Source organism: Danio rerio, chromosome 3 (genome assembly GCF_052040795.2).
Source record: "Danio rerio strain M-AB ecotype USA chromosome 3, GRCz13ab, whole genome shotgun sequence".
Classification (NCBI taxonomy): Eukaryota; Metazoa; Chordata; class Actinopteri; order Cypriniformes; family Danionidae; genus Danio; species Danio rerio.
Genome location: NC_141023.1, coordinates 22,302,106 through 22,323,425, shown reverse-complemented (window position 1 = coordinate 22,323,425; position 21,320 = coordinate 22,302,106). Strand labels below are relative to the sequence as shown.

The following is a 21,320-nucleotide window of genomic DNA, read 5'->3' as shown; positions in this document are numbered from 1 at the left end:
AAAACTACAGACACAGTATGGATTGTTTCTTATGTTTTACTACAAGTCTTGTTCTTTTCTTTGACATCCTGCGGCCAATGCTAGCATGCTGGTACAGTTCCTGGAAAGCCCAGTATTGACTAAAGGTCAGGCTGAAGCTGCTCTCTAAAGCTCTGTCAGTGATTTAATGGAAGAGCTCAAAGCTCCTCCTGTCCAAATCTTTGTCACTCTTTCTCTCTCTCTCTCCAATCTCGTGCACGCGGTCAGGCTTTATGCCAGAGCGCTGATCAGCGTTTAATGCTCTTAAAAAGGATGGGACATTCGAGGAGAGTTTAAACACTCACTCGCTTGTCAATGCAGCCGCTTCAGAGAATCATCCTCGCTGAGATACTTAGCTCTCTTTCTTTGAGGATGAGAATACGAGAAGGCATCAGTCACTCGGCGAGGGTGTGAATATCATGGGGGTGGAGATGTGTTGATTAGCATTTGCTAGCGTCCGTGACTGATGTTAAACCCTCAAGCATCTCTCCAAATGAAGGTTTCCAGACCATCCAGGTCCACACATTATCCATCTGTCATGTAATGGACACGCAAACCAGAGATGACTTGCAAGATATCCAATAAAGACACACTTCCTATTCTTAACCTTTATGATTAATGCTTAACTTCTATAAAAATAAAGCTCTTTAAAAATCAAAGAAAGTATGTCTGGATTTACCCGAATGAATGAAAACGCATTACAGTTATAGTCCACATTGTGCTAGACTCTTTTGGATTTAATGATTGCTGTCTTTTTTATTTTATTTTTTAAAGCTACTGCTTTGCTTCCTGTAGCCCAACAAAAGTCTCTTATAGGGCTGGGCATTTATAAAACATTAAATAAAATACAACCTTGATTAGACTTGATTTAATATCTGTTCATTGTCAGGATATACTGACTCAACAAAAAAAATCTCTTTTAACATAATGGGGTACTATTAACAAAAATTACACAAATCTTTTTTAACAAAATAATAAAAATTAAATTAAATAAACAAAAACTTAAAAATGATTTAAATACTAAAATTGAATAAAAAATTTTATTGAAATAAAATACAAAATGTAATTTAATTTAAAAGAACTAAAAACAAAATTCTAAAATATTAAATATAATATTATTAAATATAATATTAAATTAAATAATAAATAACAAAATAATAATAAAATAAAAATTTAATAAAATTTAATTTAAGTAAATTTAATTAAAAATAAAATAATCAAATAAAACAATTTATAAAAACATAAATTAAATTAAATCTAAAAAAAATATTAAAATAATTGTAATAAAATATATAAAATATTCTTTATTTAAAGTAAATATAAAAATAAAACAAAATAAAAATATAAAAAAATTTGTTAAATTTAGTTTTATAAAATTTAAATAATACAATATTAAATAATAAAAAATAAATTTAAATAAAATAATTATGAAATTTATGAAAAGATTATATAACGTGATCTATCTCCAACACAGACTTATTTGCATGCAATTGAATTCATAATAACAACCTAACCTTAGTGACTATGAATTTCCTACATAAAAAAACATAAGTAAAATGGTCACAAGGATAATTGTAGTATTTAAAACCTTTAACCACTTCCGTCTACTGGCTGGAGCGCTGTGCATGCATTATCCAAGTGACGTATGAGGATTAAAATAGTACAACAGATTTAGCATGCTGCGGCTCCCCACGGCCGGCGGGCCAGCGGGGGAATCAGCGGACCGTTCGATTGCAGGCCGATAATGGGTGAGCTGTTCGAGAATCAGGTGACCCAGGAGCAGCTCACCTAGGAAATGGCAGAGACAAAAGCCTGTGCGTCATTCACCTGAGATCAGATCAAGAGGCATATTTGACTTGATTTTTGAGGAGGCCCTTCAGACTCAAAGCCGAGAGCCTGAGTGAACACTCATTTAAACAAATACAGAAATAATCAGTGATGTGTCGTCATTACAGGTCTCAATTTCCACAAATATCCATGGTTGATCAACAATTAAGTTGATTAATAGTTAAGTTTAGTAATGCAAGATGCGTTTACTTCAGTTACTGAAAAAACGACACTCAAAATAGAAACCATTCACAAAAAGAAAACAATTGACTACAAAATAAACCGGCTAGTAGGTTTATAAAAAGAATCATTGATTGATCATTCCATTGAGCCATTTAATGATTAAATATAAAGACTAAAATAGAACAACATGTCAATAGCGTCATCTCAGATGCACACCATGTTACTGGTGCATTCATGTGTAAGAGTAGCCCAATAGTTCTTGGTGTTACTTTTTCCAAAATGAATATTGTGCAAATGAAGGAAAATCTCATGAAAGTTAACTTATGAATGTCCATGCTAAGTTGTTGGCTCATGTCTTTTAATTATTAGCTCGCTTCATCTGTCTGGGCCAATTTACCCCTGGTCTTTTCTAAACGCATAACTGTGGTTTGCTAAAATGGTTCAATTTACATTTGGCCACATAAATGCGTCTCTGCTAAACGGACATACAGTTGAAGTCAGAATTATTAGTCCCCTGTTAATTTTTTTCCCCCCAAATTCTGTTCAACGGAGAGAAGATTTCTTTCTCAACACATTTCTGAACATATCTCATTTCTAATCATTTATTTATTTTATCTTTGCCATGATGACAGCACATAATATTTTACTAGATATTTTTAAAGACACTTTTATACAGCTTAAAGGTACATTTAAAGGCTTAACTAGGTTAATTAGGTTAACTAGGCAGGTTAGGGTAATTAGGCAACTTATTGTATAATGATGGTTTGTTCTGTAGACTATCGAGAAAAGAAATAGCTCAAAGGGGCTAATAACTTTAACCCTAAAATGTTTTTATAAAAAATTAAATACTGCTTTTATTCTTGCTGAAATAAAACAAATAAGACTTTCTCCAGGGAACAAATTACTATCAGACATACTGTAAAAATGTTCTTGCTCTGTTACACATAATTTGGAAAATATTTTAAAAAGAAAAACAAATAAAAGGGGCTAATAACTCTGACTTAAACTGTACTTTATATCTATTCATCAAATCCTGAGTTAAATTTAACTAGGCAAAGTGGACTAGGTATGGGACAATAACCGCTTTCAAGGTATACTGTGGTTTAGAAAAGTCAGTTTGGAGCAGAATGTGTAAAGCAGGCAGAATCAGCACATTGGTTGGTGCCGCAAACAAGACTCGTTTTGCCTGTTGACACAAATTAACACAAACACTTGGTCAGCGTGGTCTGACAATCTGCAGATTCAAATTTGGTTCAATTTCAGCAACCGGTCTAGGAGCAGTTTGCAAAAGAACTTTCTGAACAAAATCAATTTGCTTGTTAAGTTTGACATCACGCAAATCGGCTTTCGGGTCTAAGCTCTATATCAAACTGTATGAGAAGACTCAACAAATGCTAATAATAAACATTAACAAAGCGCTGTAATACTTTTGAAAATCAAGATCGCAATATATATTCATGCCTAATATCTGATGGCCAGAAAATGATACATTTTTTATAAATTGTTAAAATATTGGTGTCTGTGATGCTGCAAGTCCAGAAGCAGTTGTATACACTATAAATATATGTACAATTCACTTTAATGTGTGATATGACTAAAAAATGAACAAATAAATATTTTCTCTATTCAAATGAGTAGCGGCTTGGACCCGGAAACAGTATTTTATACCTCACTGACACGTCACGACCTAACAAGCGGATATGGCGGACAGGAAGTTTGGCCAAATAGAGCATATTTAGTAGTACCAATTGTGGCGATGCAAGGTTTAACAACCACATTACCTCCTGCCTTTTGAGTCCTTATATGAAAATCCCTCAATTATAAAAAAAAATAATAATAATGGATTCTTGGCATGACCATGGCATGGAATAAGTTGAGTTTACCACGATAAGCATAGCAGTCTAGAGTTACTAGCAAATTTATGATTCATTCTTGAGGGTTAGTGAACTGTTTATATCTCCTGATTACTAGGTAGCACTGTTAACAAATTTGTGTTGGGGTCATTGTGAGTTTCCAATGACACAAGCGCTGCGTCCGAAACGGCATACTTCCATACTATATAGTACGCTAAAATCAGTATGCGTGCCGAGTAGTGTGTCTGAATACATAGAATTCGAAAAACAGTATGCGAGAAGTACCTGGATGACTTACTACTTCCGGCGAGATTCTAGAGTGCGCATCCCATGCATGCTGCGCTATCCCATGATAACCTGCGAGCGAATTCATGAATGGGAGTAAAGCGACGCAATTGACGCAGGTAGGTCACGTGACCATGACAAAATGGCGGATGTAGTAGGTCCGAATTCCATTCATACTTTTCACGTTCATACTGTATAGAACGTACTTTTCTAACGGCCGAGTAGTACGTTTAAATTCAAATGCAGTACCTACTGAGTAGTAGGCGGTTTCGGACGCAGCCCAAAAGTTCAGCCTCAATAGGTTTAAGCATTAAAGAGTTACAGCCTCAAATTCACTTTGACATCATGCTAGCACATTTGTCGATGCCATAAACGACAACCATTTCGCTGATCGTTCTGATTTCCATAAAGTTTGGTCAGCATACTATTTATATTTAATATTTATATTGATACCATTTATTTAAAATATCGCACAGCCCTAACTTATATATTAGAAGTTCACAAGTTAAATATACCAGTTGGGTTTAATAATGTCATCCACAACTGATGCCGTGCAACACAACCCAAAACAACAACCCAAGACAAACATGGTAAACGTTTTGTTTTCTACAAGCAATCCGTATTTGCTCACTTAATTTTTCCATTCATTTTCTGATTGCATATGTTTTGCATGTATCAAAAACTGTGCATATTAAATGACAATTATGCTAAAACATTTATCAAGCATACACTGATTAAACATTGATTAAAACATAGTTTTTGAAGTCAAAGTCTCTTAATAACCTCCAGTAACACTCCAAGTTTTTTATTTTATCTCAACGAGTGCCCTATAAAGGATTAATGAATCTTAAAAGGATTTAAAGGATTACTGACAATGATTCAATCATTGATTAAAGCGTTGGCATCCATACACAATAACATACTACAGCATATAAAGTCTGCACAATGTAGATCTTTTGTAGCAGGTGCACGCAGTCAGGTAAGGTTACAGAGTCCCTGCTGCTTTGGAGCGGTCAGGGCGAATGCTGAAACTGGTCATTAGCATTCAGCATGGAGCACGTCAGGTATGGCAGCCGCCCAAAAGAGTGCTGCTGTCCTCCATCAGACCTCTTTAGTCCCTGCGTGGCTCACATTCACAAAGACAAACTAACCTCCCTATCCTTTTAGCCAAGGCTTCCTGACACACTTCAAGTATTAACGCAGATTAACATATTCTTTCAGACTTTATGATGCCGCACACCACCTCTTTCTTAAAATATAACATCAGCTATGTGTTTGCATATAAGAGGATTACTTCGCAACCAAAACAAACTAAAATAATTACTTAACACCTTGTTATCCAAGATGTTAGGCCCAATTTCCAACTTTCTTCACTCGTAATGAAATCATGCTTTTGAGGAAAACATTACAGGAATTTCCTCCATATCGTGAACATCAAAATGCAATTTAAACACAGCTTTAAATGTATTTGTCTGAGAAATGGGAGCATATCTACAATATTTTTCTCAAAAAATTTATTTTGTAATGATCATTTAAAATAATAATGTACAATTGTAAAATTTCAACGGAATAACTAATAACAAATATAAACAATTCTGTCTATTTTAACATCAAACTTTAAATAAAATAAATACTTTTTAATTGGTTTAATCAAATACGTTTTTGGTCATGCTTTTAATGATCAAAATCATGCATCATGCTAGTTTATTGCTGAACCATGAAATAATTATACATCATAAATATAACTTTAATGGCCAATTTATTAGGTACACCTTACTAGTATGCGGTTGGACTCACTTTTGCCTTCAGAACTGCCTTAATACTTAGTGGCATAGATTCAACAAGGTACTGAAAATATTCCTCAGAGATTTTAATCCATGTTGACATGATTGCATCACGCAGTTGCTGCAGTCTGCTGCACATCCATGATGCGATTCCCCCATTCCACCACATCCCAAAGGAGCTCTATTGAATTGAGAGCTGGTGACTGTGGAGGCCATTTGAGTACAGTTAACTCTTTGTCATGTTCAAGAAACCAGTCTGAGATGATTCACGCTTTATGACATGGTGCGTCATGGGTACACTGTGGTCATAAATGGATGGACATGGTCAGCAACAATACTCAGGTAGGATGTGGCGTTGACATGATGCTCGATTGGTACTAATGGGATCAAAGTGTGCCAAGAAAATATCCTCCAAACCATTACACCACCACCAACCTGAACCATTGATATAAGGCAGTATGGATCCATGCTTTTTGTTGTTGATTAGCCCATGTTGATGGCCCATCCGCCTCAAGGTTGGACGTTTTGTGCATTCAGAGATGCTCTTCTGCATACCTCAATTGTAATTTTTTGAGTTACTGTTGCCTTTCTATCAGCTCAAACCAGTCTGGCCGTTCTCCTCTGACATCAACATGGCATTTGCACACACAGAACTGCTGCTCACTGGATATTTTCTCTTTTTCGGACCATTCTCTGTAAACCCTAGAGATGGTTGTGCATGAAAATCCCAGTAGATCAGCAGTTTCTGAAATACTCAGACCAACTAGTCTGGCACCAACAACCATGCCACGTTCAGAGTCACGTTAATCACCATTCTTCCCCATTCTGATGCTCTGTGTGAACTGCAGCTGATCGTCTTGACCATGTCTACATGCCTAAATGCATTGAGTTGCTGCCATGTGATTGGCTGATGAAAAATTTGCGTTAATGAGCAGCTGAACAGGTGTACCTAATAAAGTGGCCGCTGAGGGTAATTACTGCAGCTCTTAATAACACTGCTTCATATTGGAGAAGTGCAATATTTGCTATCATATTAGTTTAATGTATTATCATTAACGCTGTGATTTACAGCACAAATAATTTTAAATGCTGTTATGTTTTTTTGTTTTTTTTTTACCGATAAAGGCTGATTATTAGGTAGGCCTGTCACGATATCTTTTTTTTGTACAATATATATTGTGCTAAACAATATCATTGTCATTTTAAGACCATTTTATGTCACTCCTTATATAATGCCAGAATGACAATATAATATCATCACAATGCAAGTGCACTCTTCCACAGAACAAATACTATTTTATTCCTAAGAATAATTAATTAAATAATAATCATTTAATAGTCCTAAATAAATAGTAATAAATGTTAGCAAAACAGTATAGGGTAAAAATTAACACAGGCTGCGATATCTGCAACCAGATTGATGAAACATGAAAATATACTAAAGTAATTTATAGTAAATACTATAGTGTTTTTTAACCATACTGACACCTCCAATAGAGATGCAGCTAAAATATTGCAAGAATTGGTTTTTATGTATAGGCGATGTATATTGCATCACCAAAAATTAGAGATCAAGTCCATATGTTGTGCGATAAGTTGACATATTGATTATTGTGACAGATCTATTAATAGGAAGCATCACACATAAAAGAGCTTCCTTTACTTCCTATTGCAAAATAGAGTGTATCCAGCATAACACAACAGAGCATAACCCAACATGCTGAATTTCTCAGTCAACCCAAAACTGCTACTGTGATTCACAGCAATGTGTACCATATCATACAGTAGTTACCGCAAGTGTGCCATTAAGGGTCATAGCATAACCTACTTAATGCAATATCAAGCAGAGAACTCATCTAAAACACACCTTGACATTAGTCACAGAATTACTCATCGCTTGCATGGCCCTTTACTCGGCTGTTTGTGAACAGGTAATGTCCAGAGCAATCACAAAAATCACCACTCAACTGCAGCAATACATCTTGTGAAGAGAGAAGTGGATTTCCCAAAGCGAATCTAGCTCTATGCCCCCCTAAATTGGCAATATTGTGCAGTTAAGGATCGTGGTATACGCTCACAATAAATTCAGGTGAAAACTAACCCTCAACAACAGAGCCAGAACACATATAAACGCAGAGAAGTGTCAGAAATCTATAGTGGGAAATTCTGTCTGTTCTTTTCAATAGGCCGATGAAATGTAGACCAGCAGAAAACAGTATGTCTAAAATAAGCTGTGTGACACAGTTTGCAAAAAAGACTGCCATTCCTTCACTCGCTAGTTCACTACATTTTGACAAAGAATGATATTCAGATCAACACAGAGCTCTGTTGAGCAACGCCACACAATCCAGAGCATTACTAAGAATTACCCTGAAGTTCAAATCAGACGTCAGAGAAACCAACAAGAACGCTTACAGACAAATACACACACACAAGATTTGACTGCATACTCTGAGGTTCAGAAGAAGGCTTAACTCCTCTTTGTGTGTGTGTGTGTGTGTGTGTGTGTGTGTGTGTGTGTGGAATGGGGAACAAAATAGACTAATGGTCTGAAACCATCTGATAACTCATGCATGTCCAAACCCTGACCACAATGAAAGCAACTAATTAATAAAAATAAACACACTAGCTGATTATACTTTAATAGTTGTGCTTTGTTTTCAGTCACACTCTACATTTAAGTTCATTTGTGTGACTACAAGCCATGCACGTACTACATGAGATCAGTTTTGGTACAGTGCCCTAAATCTTTAACACTCAAGTAAAAAAAAAAGTGAAAAGAAAAAAAACAATGTTTTTTTTTTCTTCTAACCTTTATAATACATTCAAATATGGAGACCAAGAAGGGACGTGATGGTGAGGAAAAAAATGGGTGGAAGCAAAAAATAGATGGAAGAAAAAAAAAACAGTGATAGAAAATAGGAATAGGCGATGTCTTCAACTACCTGACCCGCATGGTTTTGGTTTCACCCATAACCAAATCATAAATAAATAAAAATAAGGTACACACAAATTACCTGCTGTCAATCACTTTTTCCACGGGACTCTGACATGAATAGGCAGAGTGATCTGTGTCGTCATAATGTCGTGGACAAACTTGGTTAAAGGGTGCACAACCAACAGGAACTAATCAACAGTTTCTGAGGTTTTCGCTAAAATGACCAAGTACAAGCGTGAAAGCAAAAGACTGAAGCAGTGTACTGATGCTGTGACACGTTACCTGATAGATCAAAAGACAGAAGAGTCGTTAGATAGAGACAAAAATAATTGAATTATTTTTGACAACTAGGGGTGTCACGATTTCGATTTAAAATCGAAATCGATCGAAATTCATGCTCAATTTCGATTATCGAATCAAAAAATAGAATCGTCGATGCTGCCACGCCCCCATGTCACGTCAGCTTGGCTTGCCAAGCGGGAAAAAAACAGGCTTGTTGAAGTGCTTGTTAAACTGCAGAAGCAGGAGACCCGTCGACAGAACTTAAACCCTCTCCTCTTTCAATGAAGTCGCCGGTGTGTAAGCATTTTGGATTTCCAGTGAGTTATGTTGCAACGTTCGTGTTGTCGACAAAAAAAAACACAGTTTTGCACGCTCTGCTATGTACATAATACGTACGGTTCGTCCGATAGACAACACCTGCATCGCGATCCTCCGCCCGCCCCCGTTGCAAAAAAGTACACACACGAAAAGTACACACTCAGGCCCTGTTTACACTGTCTTTGTTTTTAAATGCCATTTTAGAACGACAACGATTTGACATCCACAGTGGCGTGTAGCATTTCTGAGCAGCCCTCCTTCCTCACTACTGCTGAAAACGCACATCACGTGACCACACACACTCAGACACAGATGCACACACAGCCATGCGCTCGAGACAGCAGGTCCAGGCAGAGGATCAGTAGACTGCTTTAATCTTTCACTCACTTTTACTTAGTCATTTTTGCGAACACCTCAGATACTGTTGGCTGGTTCCTGTTGGTTGTGCGTCTTTTTTACCAACGCCATTATAACGACACAGATCACTGCCTATTTACGAGTCTCGCAGAAAAAGTGATTGACAGGTGGTAATTATGTGTGTATCTTGCCTTTATTCATTTACTGTATGATTTGTTTATGGGTAAAACAAAGACCATGCAGGTCAGGTAGTTTAAACGGTAGGCTACAAATAGTTAATTGGTCATTAATTAATTAATTATTCATAATCGAAAATCGAATCGTGCCTTTAGAATCGAAAATGTAATCAAATCGAAGATTTGGAGGATTGTGACACCCTTATTGACAACTATAGTGAGATGCAATCCAGCAGTACATCCTTAATGATCTGTCCGACGTGCACTGCTCTCTGGGGTTTTGTGCTCAAAGTACCTGCTGACTGCTGGAGCTCAGACGTGCATCATATGCTGCAGCGCATGACAGAGTGTGTGTGTGGTCCAATGATGTGCGTTTTCAGCGATATAGTGTGGATGGAGAGCTTTTCAAAAATGCTAGATGAAACACCATTTTAAAACTAGGACGAATTAGTGTAAATGGGGCCTAAGTGTGTATTTTTTGCAAGCGGGATACTGCTGCGACGAGGGTGGGGTGGAGGACCATGATGCCGGCTCAGAATAGTGATGTCTATCAGCCATCAGCAATGGACAATGGCATTGTCTATCGACCCAACACTAAAAGGAATCTTTTTTTTTTTTTTAAGTTTTTGCGTTCGCTCAGAAAGATGTTTTGCCTTCCAACGCAAAACTGTTGTTCCATAAACACTTCCTTTTGACTCAACCCTTGCATTTTTGCCTTGATTCTCCTGTATTTTACCATTTTATCCCGCTATCATCCTAACATTAAGTAATTTTTCCACATTCCTCCAGACTTTTAATCTTGAAAGCATGTTGAAATTAATATGAAAATATCTGCGTTCACTTTCTTTCCACTGAAGCTGTGCTTTGATCGTCACCCTTCCTATGGAACCTCTGAATCATGCACTAGGATGAGTGGAGTTTGTCAACTTTTAAATGCAGCACTGTCTCTCAGTTCCAGAGCAGTGGGCCAATCAGAAGAGAGCAAAGCGTTGTAGACTTTGTGAACTGTAGCAAGTTGGCATCACAGCTATTTTAAACCATGCCTGAGTGCTTCGTTAAAGGTTTTGTATATGATTCTGTCGGTATGATAACTTTGGATTAAAATATCAGCAGTTTCATGGTACCGTGATAACAATAAGCCTGCAATGCTTGCCCTGCATTCAAGCTCTTCTGATTGGCCCACTGCTCTAGAACAGAACGCAAATGGATTGGTTAACATCACCTGTCAATCACTCACTTCAGATGACAGGGAGCTACAGCCGCGAAAATGTAAAGGTCTGGGTACGAGAATGAAAACAACGCTGACATATATATATATTTTTTTAGAAACCACCTAAAGTTACAAATAATGGCACATCTTATTAGTGACCATGTGGTGAATATTAATCCACCATTTACACTTTTCGAAGAGTGGATACAAGACGTCCATTGAATTGAAGTCTTCTGTGAAAATGACTGAAGCCATTTACTTTAAAGCTGGTGAGTTTTCAGGTAACAGCGTTTGCCACTGAATCTACACGTTTTAAGCACAAGATGTTCTAATGTTATTTATTCCTTCATTTAATCGTCATGATGCTGTCAGTCATGCAACTGGCATAGCGTACACCATTTCAAAAGAGCATGCATTCACTAGAATTAAACTATTGCAGCTCATAAAAAGACCGTTACTGACTGCTATTAAGATGAAGCACAGTATTTATCGTTAACTCAGTTCATGTCATGCAGCAGTGCATGTAGAGCCGGCGGGCGCATGCAGATTTTTTTTGTTTGTTAAGTTTTGATTATTGTTGCTTTCAAATGCAACAAATCTGTTAATATAAAACTTGTATTAAAAGTGCGCCTAAATTTTGGCTGGTGCTCCTAAATTTTGTCGTACCAAGAAAAAATTTTATTGTAATTTCGAGCACTGTGAATCAGTGACTTCTGCTGTCTTCTTTAGTCTTAAAAACACAGATTTCTATACAATTTAAAATGGCATCTTTGGATTTCTTTTTTGCTGGAGGTACTGTTGTCCTAATAAAAACAGTAACAAAAATCTTACATACACCATAGGAACGGTATAACAGAACATTTTGGTATACCTTGAAAACAGTAATCGTCCCATGCCTATCCATATCGCTAGAATTGCTCAAAGCCAACTGACTAATCTGGGCTTGTTTTCTCAAACGCAATGCCTTTTCATTCAAAGCATATTCTGCTTTGACCACCACTCCGTTCAAAAGCATGTTGCACAAACTCTTCCTGGAACTGGAACTCACACCATCTGATACACACCTTGATTACACAGCCACTAGATTACCCATTGATTACAGAATTCACTTCACTCAACTCTTTTTCAGCCAGAGCCATTCAAAAATACATCACTAATCATCTGCAGAAACGGAAGAGTGCATTTCCCAACACTGAATCGGGCTCAAAGTCCGCACTATTTACCCCCAATTGTTTATCACTTGACAGTCTGACAGGGAGCTGTTGAGCGGCCAGGATGGTGAAAGAGGCTACAGGTCATCCGTGCAAGCGTAACCACAGCAACATCTGTTTTCAGCGCATTAAAACATTTTTCAGATTTCCACACTCCTACATTCCACACTCACCTCCTGGCCCAGAGGGGGTTGCACTTGTATTGTTAGGTGGCTGAAGGAGCCTGGTGTGGCTGTGGGTGGTGCACAGGTTCAGATCTTTTTCTCCATCACTCTACACCCAGAGACTATTCATTAGCAGGACTCACCGTGCCTATCATGCAGAGCGCAACACAGACCGGTGTTTTGCATTCCATTCTGACAAACGACGTCGTAAAGATAAGGGCGTGTGAACGCGAACGTTTGGTTGAGAAACAAAGCTACCAAAGAAGTGGAACAAGTTTTTTAGGATGGTGATATTTATTTAAAACCGGATGACAAAAAAAAAACTAAACCTAGATATTTTTCTTTCCATTTAACCATTTTGAAAACAGATAGGGTTCCTAGAATCTTTGCAACCTAAGAATTACGATTGCCTTACATTGACTACAAGCAATTTACAACTCCACAGATGTACCCAGAGCAAAATAAATACTTTTAGTCTATTGTTAAACTATTTTGTAAGTAAAATAACAAAAATATTTGTGCTACTTGTTCAAACTACGCATTTAAATAGGCTGAATCAACACATTTATTGTGGTTTTTCTGGTACAACTTAATTATTTTTAACTCAATCAACTTAAATTGTAAAAAAAACATTAAGTTAACTAAATCGATTTGCATTGGGCCGACATGAAGGAATTGTGTGGAATCCAGCATTTTTTACAGTGTATTATGAGTATCTCTGACCCTGTAAAGTGTGATTGTTTTACATTTACTACAAGCAATGTGCAACTAAGCTTCTCTGGAAGAGCAGATCAAAGTCCAGTCGCCTGTCAGACCAGATTGAGCCAATCAAAACAGAGCATGAACAAACAGACAAAAATAGACAAAACTATGTGTGAGATAAGAGCATGCAACTGAATAAAACAGCAGTTATGCAACTTCTGATATCTATTTATCATGTTCTTCTTCTGAGCCAAAGTTAAGCTCTGAATTTACAAGTTTTCTTGCTTTTGTCTTATTCTAATTATGCTATCATGAATCTGTATAATAATCAATTAAAAGTGTTATGCATTTAAGAGAACACAAAGACATATATTTACTTCGGAAACCACTGTATGCCATTGTGATTGACATACATCTGAAAGTAAAAAACCACAGCTGAAATATTTACATATAGTCGTTTGGCAGATGCTTTTGTCCAAAGGGACTTACAATTGAGGAGGCATTCAGCAAATCAATAAAACAATAAATAATAAAAACACATTTTGGTGAATTTGCATCTCATATTCATTCAATGAGCAAACATCATTATTATCTAATGCAAGCTTGCCACTAACTTAAACTTTTATTTTTCATCTTATTCTGAAAATCAGTTGACTGGTACAATTAATTTTGCCCAAAAGTCAGCAGTCAGCACACAAGTACATTCTGCATATATTTGCATCACTGCACAAATATTTAAAAGGCTTTTTTTTTTTTGCAGAATTCAGAAACCCATGTTATTATTGACACTGGTGGCAATTATGTGAACAGCAGAAATGCATTGTATGTGCTCACACTTTTACACTTAAGCAGAAGCGTCTATCTGCGGACTGCAAGAGAGGGACGTAACTTGAAGGGGGCATTTCTTGTAGTAGAGACGCAACTTGAAGTTATCGAGACCCACACATCAAAACTACGTTGTCGAAAGATGGCGATGTACAATCAGTTATTAACGTTTACACCTACCCCAACCATCGCAGTTTTTAACATACTCCACACCAAAACCTACCCATCACAGTTTTTAACGTCTACACTTACTCCACTGTGCATGTACAGCCACGTGTTGCGGAGACTTTCATAACTGACACGCTCACATTTGTACTGTTATTTGCTACAACATGAGGTGACGCAGAGTAGGCTAACTGTCATGACAAAACAGGTGAAGAAGTTAGCGTATGGACTTGCTAAATGAATGAATTTAATAATATACCAAATGAATAGTTTGAGGATAAATTTGGAGGAAACACATAAAAATATTTGCTGAAAACGTTCTCCGGAAAGGGGGCTCCGGATCAGGTGAATTGAATAAACTAAATTGGCCATGGTGTATGCGTGTGAATGTGTGTATTTCTCAGTACTAGGTTGCAGCAGAAACGGCATCCACTGTGTAAAACATATGCTGGATAAGTTGGCGGTTCATTCCGCTGTGGCGACCCCTGCTGAATAAAGGGACTAAGCTGAAGGAAAATGAATGAATGTTCTACAGAAAGTATTATTTCCGTATTATTTTGTTGTGGCATCTTGCCTGCTTCGATGGGATGTTGATAAATTCAAGTTACGCCCCTCTCTTGCAGTCCACAGACAGATACTATTGCACTTAAGGCCCAGAATTAGCAATACAATTATTTCATGTCACGATACTATATAAGCTGAAGTATCATGATACCAAGTAGTATTGCGATTCTGTAATTCATAAATCAAATCTACCAAATAAAGAAAATTGTCAGAAATACTACATTTTATGTCGTAATAGATCTACTTGAATTTAATTCATAATTCCCTTATTATTGAAAAAGTTTAGCACATCACTTCACCTAAAATGCATTAGTTATTTTTGTTTATTTTGTAGATGACAGACCAACAAAAAATACATTAAAAATAGTTACAAATAATGCCAAACAAAATTCTTTAAAAGAACAACAAGAGCATTTTCCAACAAAATTTTGCTATATGAAGTGCTCAAAGATTGTTTCAATATTTTCTGTTGCTCTTTTGGGCTTTTCATCTATTGTTTTTTTTTGTCTTATCAGGTACAAATGCAAAGTAATTAAAAATTTCACTTCATGAGTCATTCTTTTTAAGAGATTGTTGCAGTTGTTGTAGCTAAATGACGGGACAAAAATGAACCGATTCAGATGTGCGTTCAGACTGAAGCATCAGAAAACATGCAATAGACTACCAAAAAGGACTAAATTTTACATAATTTTGCAACCTTAAAGGGTTATACAGACTATTTAAATAAAATGGTTTATTGTTGCACAAACGTGTGAGCATTTTAGTGCCTTTTCCAAATGTGGCATTATCTATTGTAGATAGTCAATTAATGATGATACTACTATCACGATACTACCATAGTACCTGTAAACCGTGCAACCCTACCTAGAACATACCAACAATCCGAACAGAAGGCTGTCCGTACCTGCAGATTGCAGTACCTGTACTGTCATTCTACAAAGGGAAATCAGAATTAATGCCTGATACATGTAAATCATTAAAAATATAATTTAAATACCATAACATTTAAATACCATTTTCATAGTACTTCTTGTTCACCACAGAGGAATTTGCTTGTGCAAATATACCTGACAATCCATATCGCTTGCAAATATTTAAGAAATATGATTAAATATCAGCCAGCTTATTTGTGTTGTCTCTTGGCGTAGTTTTTGTCACTTAAGTTTTTATTCTCTTGCTCTAATTTGTAACTGAACAGCCAATCGAAGCGCTCTTTTTCACAACAGTGGACACTAATACTACAGTACATGTTGAAGCTGTTTCCCAGAGATGGGTTGTGGCTGAAATGGCATCTGCTGCATAGAAACTTGCTGGATAAGTTGGCGGTTCATTCCGCTGTGGCGACCCCGGATTAATAAAGGGACTAAGCCGACAAGAATGAGATTTTGGAGCACCGCTACGTAAAATATATGCTGGAATAGTTGGCGGTTCATTCCACTGTGGCGACCCATGATCATGGACTAAGCCGACAAGAAAATTAATGAATGAATGAATGTTGAAGCTGGCAAACTCTCTCTGACATGAGCCTGACAAGAGACAACATGTGGAACACACCAAACAAACTAACCTTACAGACATTTACCAACAGTTGACCATTAACTGAAGGTGATTCAGTTTTCAACAATCCGATGAATACGTAAATATGTGCAACACTCTTTCCTCTCAGAGAAATGACAGTGGTGAGAAACTAGCAGCTACAGTATGAAGACTCTGATCATAGAGATGTGGACATTAAACAAGATCTGCAAAATCACACCTACGTGTTATTTTCAGATGCACTCAAAAAATGATATTTGCTGTTTGTTCAAACTAATAATTAAATTGTTTGGCAACAACACAATAATTTCGTTTTTTTTTTTTGGGACAACTTAATTGTTTTACGTTCAATCCACTTAAAATTGTAACATTCTAATTCTAATTCTAAAAAGTTAACTTAAGTCCTTCATGTTGTTTCAACACAAATTGATTGTGTTGAACCCAGCATTTTCAGCAATGTGGGGTAATCAAATTTAAACTGCAATGATAGTTTCCCTATAACATATTTTTTAGACTACATGGAGCTGGCTGCGTGTGTTTTAGTTTGAATTAACACCTTACTTAGTTAGTCACGTTATTGTACACTCAAAAAATAAATCATTGGTGTAATTTCAGTTTGAATTCCATTGCAAATGGAACCCAAGAGCCAAATTCATTTACAACCAATAATGTCAAATCCTTCTACTTGGAATTAACTCATGAATTAAACTTGCCTGGAACAGTCAGGGGTGTTGCTAGACATTAAGCTTTATGCATTTGTGCGTTAAGCATTTGTTTCATGTGTTATGGAACTTTTGGGAAGACATGTAAAAGTTACATACTAATAATTTTCCCAGCAAACACCACAGGGTTTGAATTTTTTCTTGAAAATCAAAGTATTACATTAAAGAAAAATGGGAGAAAGAAAGTGGTACCATCATCTCAAATAAGGATGGGCTAAATATATGTAAATTACAATGAGTTACTTCCGGTTCTTCATATTGGAGAGAATTTTGCTGGAGAAATATTATTAGTTTTTTCCTTACTGCAAAACAGAAAATGTCATTCCATGGGAACTCAAATTGTTGGAGGCACTGCGGATCAGACGCTAATCATTTTCACATATTTTGGGAATGTCCTAATATTAAAAGTTTTTTGAAAGAGATACGTAGTATTTTAGAAAATATCATAAATACTCCAATTGATTTCAGCTTTAAGATACTTTATTTGGGTATGCTGCCAATGGATTTCTTCAAAATAAAAAATACAAATACATGTTTAGAGTCATCCTTGCTTCAAGTAAAAAAGCCATTACTAGATGCTGATATAAACCTAATCCACCACAAATGCAAGATCTGATAGATATTTTGAAAAATATAATCATTATGAAGAAAATTACATATAGTGTACATAACCAAAAAGATAAATTTGTTGACTTGTGGTTTAAATCAAATGAATATATTACACCCATTCAACCTAATGTCTTTTTTCTATAGAGTTTATTTTTATTGTTAATAGCCCCCCCTCCTTTTTTATCCTCTGCATATAGTTTGGATAAGGATGATGTAAAATAAGGCAAAGGGATATGTTGTTCTGTCGCTGTCATGAAGAAATTCATGTTTACTCTTTGATCCCTGAATGGGGAATTTGAACTGGAGAAGCTGGAGAAGTGACAAATGTAAAAACTTAAATATAATTATTTTTAAATCAAAGTATTAAAGTCTACAGGCTTTGAAATCTCACATACTCCTTTAAGTAAATCTATTACAGCAGTTAGATAAAAAAATACTGGGGAAAGTGTTCAGGATGGGGGTGCAAATAATTTATGACAAATCATCTACTAGGGCTGCACGATTCTGGCTAAAATGAGAATTTTAAAATGAAGATTTTTTTGCTTAAACTGAAGATCACGATTTCTCACGATTCTGTAGAAAAAGGTTAATACATGTAGCCTATTATTAATGTTATATCTCAAACATATGGTAAAACAACAATAACAACATTAGGCCAATGGTTAGACCTGCTATTGGTTAAAATGCTACATTTTGTATAGACTTTAAATTTGTCCTGGTTCTTAATGCACAGAAAAGTGATTACATCAGAATACAACTATTCATAACTCGGAATTATTATGTTTAAGCGGTTCATGTCATGGCTGCCATCACTGAGAAAAAAAAAACATACATGCAAATTTTACTTCCTGGATTAAGATTGATGTTTAGGGTTGAATCGAGATCACAATCTTTTTTTGATTAATCAAGCAGCCCTATCCTCAACTATGTTTTCTTAATGTCCACACCTTAGGCTAACATTATATAAAACATAGTCATGTTTAAGTCACAGAGCAGTATAACAGTTAAGGTTAAAAATAGTCCAGTTGATTTTGCATAACAAATCAGTCCTGATCACATAAACCTTTCATACTTTTCGAAAACTACAAAGATGCATCTGTGTATCTACTGCTTTTCCAATGCTAAGTCTTAAGGAACACTTTTTTTCTTCTTTGACAACAGATGGTGGTCCTCACCAGATCCATAAGCAGTGAAAAGGGCGTCATTTCCTGGAAATAACTAATGCCGTCAACTCACTAATAAACGTGACTAAGGAGGATTGTGCTTATATCCTTGAGCATGGTCATATGTGCAATCAGCCGACCCCGCTCACATCCCAAACGGCAAAACACAGCTTTTTAAGCTTCTTTAATGGTTGGCCTAAAACACACATTAAAGCGATAATCTTCAAAATGCACACATAAAAAAAGCATTAAAAGTTATACGCTTAGATTCTCAGAAGCATTACAAATAAAGTGCAACCAAAAGAATAATTGTTGCCGTTCAGCTAACCCAATTAATGTTACATAATTGAACCTGTCCGAGCAACACAAACCTACAATGATGTGCTGCTCACTGTTACACCCATCTGATCTCACACAACAATGCTATCGTGGCATCACCTTCCATTCACACAAATCACGACAAACGAGTCAATCATCTGTCACAGAATGTCAGTGTAGGTGCATGAGCGATACACAAATCTATTCACGGGACTGCTGCAGTCGTGACTTAAAATGATGAGTTAATAAGGAGGGGGGGGGGGGGGGGACTGAGAAATGATTTGATTACATGGAGTCCTCAGTCAACCCACTTGACAAGTAAGGTGAAAAGCTGAAGAAGGGACAGCCTTAATTTGACTTATGTGAATGCAGATATTGTCACATAACCAAATCTTTAACTACTGGAAATGTCATTGTAGGAATAAGAAAACTAAGATATGTACAGTGATATGCAAGATAAAGCAACCTGAATGATTGACTAACAGTCAGGCAGACAGATACTAATGGTATTGAATTAAACAAACTCTTGCACCAAAGTACAGAATGTTCCCTCTCGTGAGAAAAGATTTCAGCTTGCTTTTGTTTAGTCTCAAAATGAATTAATCTCTCACCTATAATCATCCTCAAGATTACATAACCTGTGTTAAAACCGAAACACACACACAATAGGCGTTAATCATGGGATAAAATACTTCAGACGTGCGCTTCAGCCAATTCGTGTTCTGATGTCTGTAAAACGGTATAATAACCTTGCGGTATCGCTGTAGAAATGACAGTGGTGTGTTCGCCCGACATCCAGATTCTTTTATACAGCGTTGCGCAATGAAAGAAGACCACGATGAATATGATATAATCTCCTCTCCTCCAGCTCAGAGGAACATCTTCGGGGCTCTACTGTACAACCTTCAACTGACTGTACTAACCGCTCGGACATGACACAGAAAGACTGATAGTGCTGAAAATATCAAACTCATCCCGTCAGGCGATTCCCACGGGCAAAGAAATGGCGATAGTTTCTTTGCTCGGACTAAATCAGACAAACTCCTGATGTTTGTTTAAGCTCGTTCATGGGTGCGAAAGTGCCAATGTGCAAAAGGTGTAAAGTTGTTTCAACGCACTACAATAACCACCGTCTGTCAACACGACGTGTTTCCCAGCGGGTAGGACCGTCGGCTATCGGTGGTTGTCAAATCCAGGAGGGAAAAGACAGAATATAAACCATCACTATCAGACGATGTAAATCTTTCTTTCTACTTTACCTGATACTTGTTGTTGTTCCGCGCGGCGTCACGGTCTGTCTTAGTTCAGCGGCCGTCTTCCACTTTATCACTTTTGCGAAGCTATTTCCCCCCTCTGTTCATGAAAAGTACATTTTTTCCTGTCTCAACTCTCTTTCCTCCATATTTGCAGCTTCTCCACCAACAACAACATTAATGACGTGCTCTCGACGGTCACGTGACCACGACTGTGGGTTCTAAAAATAGCACGCGACAAGACAGATTACAACCCGCAGAGCGGGTCTCGCGGGTGTCAAAGATGCCGAGGTGAAGACCGTTGTTAATTATGACGATGTTCTCCGAGCGCCTGGGGCAGCTACATAGCATGACCTCAGTTTACCGGCTGTTTTCTATTTTTTCATACGTTTATTTTTGAACAGGAACTAAACTGGTTTTGGGGAGGATGGCTCCCCCTCTCGGTGGATCGTGGAGTAGGCTAGTGCGATGCGTGGGGAGAATGGGGTGGGCGAGAAGAGGATGTGCGTGTGTGTGTGAGAGACATTAGGACACATATGTGTATAATGACATGGGTAATGCACAAGGAGATGGTGAATTATGAGCACATAAATCATACAGAATGAGGGTTTTCCAGAAAGCTAAACTACAGTTTCCTGTGAGGGTTGTTTAAGGATAGGTATGCTGGCCTTTGTATAGCCAGCCTGGTGAAAGGGGTGGTTCTTTTTGCAGTTATACACCTCATTTTCTGTTTAATTATGAGATTTAAATACTGCATATTAGTGATATTTTAAGCACTGTTATTAGCTGAATTACATGTAGCTTGTCGGATGGTCATCATAACTACACTTTTTGATGTACCAAATTTTTTTTTCTAA

General features: G+C 36.8%; 1 protein-coding gene and 1 long non-coding RNA gene across 6 annotated transcripts in view; one reads left to right on the top strand and one right to left on the bottom strand.

Moving 5' to 3' along the window:
- Positions 1-20,642, bottom strand: part of hdac5 (histone deacetylase 5) — a 122,513-nt gene extending 101,871 nt beyond the window's left edge. For all 4 annotated transcript variants that reach the window (XM_087244310.1, XM_087244311.1, XM_087244312.1 and 1 more), the window contains exon 1: positions 20,470-20,642. The gene's annotated coding sequence lies outside the window, so the exon portion shown is untranslated. The remainder of the gene's footprint in view (positions 1-20,469) is intronic.
- Positions 10,411-17,298, top strand: LOC147845613 (uncharacterized). Of its 2 annotated transcripts, none has more exons than XR_015480752.1 (3): positions 10,411-10,983; positions 11,218-14,192; positions 14,933-17,298. It is a non-coding gene; the product is annotated as an uncharacterized LOC147845613 (long non-coding RNA). The 2 variants fall into 2 exon arrangements; XR_015480751.1 differs by having other exon boundaries at positions 14,950-16,954.
- Positions 20,643-21,320: the final 678 nt, after the last annotated feature.